This window comes from Silene latifolia, chromosome X (assembly GCF_048544455.1).
Source record: "Silene latifolia isolate original U9 population chromosome X, ASM4854445v1, whole genome shotgun sequence".
Lineage (NCBI taxonomy): Eukaryota > Viridiplantae > Streptophyta > Magnoliopsida > Caryophyllales > Caryophyllaceae > Silene > Silene latifolia.
The window spans coordinates 285,104,838-285,105,769 of NC_133537.1; the positions used below are offsets into that span (position 1 = coordinate 285,104,838).

Genomic DNA, 932 nt, shown 5'->3' on the forward strand with positions numbered 1-932 from the left:
GAGAGGATAACCCAACACATAACCAACCACAAAATCAACCCACAATGCCTAAATTCTCATCACATTCCATACACACCGAGGAGAACCTACCCAATGGTACTCCCACAGCACAACATTTGACCGGTAATTTCATTGCAAAATCCGCATTTATACAATTAGTTGAGAGAAGTCAATTTGGGGGGATGCCTTGTAAAGACCCTCATTCTCATATGGAGACTTTTTGTGACTATTGTGATGCAATTTCTCAAACCGGAGTTACTCAAGACCAAATTCGATGGGTCTTATTTCCTTTTTCTTTTATTGGTTCCGCGAAGCAATGGTTAACGAGCCTAGATAAGGCTACTCTTGGTATTGACTCTTGGAAGAAATTGGCACTTGCTTTCTACAAGAAATTCTATCCTCTGGAGAAGACTAACATGTTGAGAGCCCAAATCACCGGGTTCAAACAAAGGGATGATGAATCTTTGTATGAAGCATGAGAGAGATTCAAGGATACTTGCCGATCTTGTCCACATCATGGACTTAGCGAGTGGTTCCTTGTACAACAATTTTGGAATGGTCTATATGATGACTCCCGAAACATTCTCAATATGGGATCAAATGGTATGTTTACCAAATTTGTTGATAATGAAACATGGAACAAGATTGAGGAAATGGCGGTCCATAACTCACAATATAGTAGACCTCGTAAGGCTACTAGAGGAGGAAAGCATGAAGTGGACTCTATTACTCAATTGGGTGCTCAACTTAGTGCTCATATTGATTCCATTAATTTGAAGTTTGAGAAGGCAATGGCTAAGCTTGAACAAGCCTCCAATTCACCTAAGCAACATGTTAATGCCATGGTGGCATCTTCATCAATTCCAAGTGGAGTATGTGAGAGTTGTGGAACTTTGGGACATGACCAAAGTGAATGTAGAGGAACAAGTGAA

General features: G+C 40.5%; 1 non-coding gene across 1 annotated transcript; it reads right to left on the reverse strand.

Annotated features, from left to right (window-relative positions):
* Positions 1 to 416: 416 nt before the first annotated feature.
* On the reverse strand, positions 417 to 523 carry LOC141624761 (small nucleolar RNA R71). Its single transcript, XR_012534565.1, has one exon. It is a non-coding gene; the product is annotated as a small nucleolar RNA R71 (small nucleolar RNA).
* Between the last annotated feature and the right edge of the window lie 409 nt (positions 524 to 932).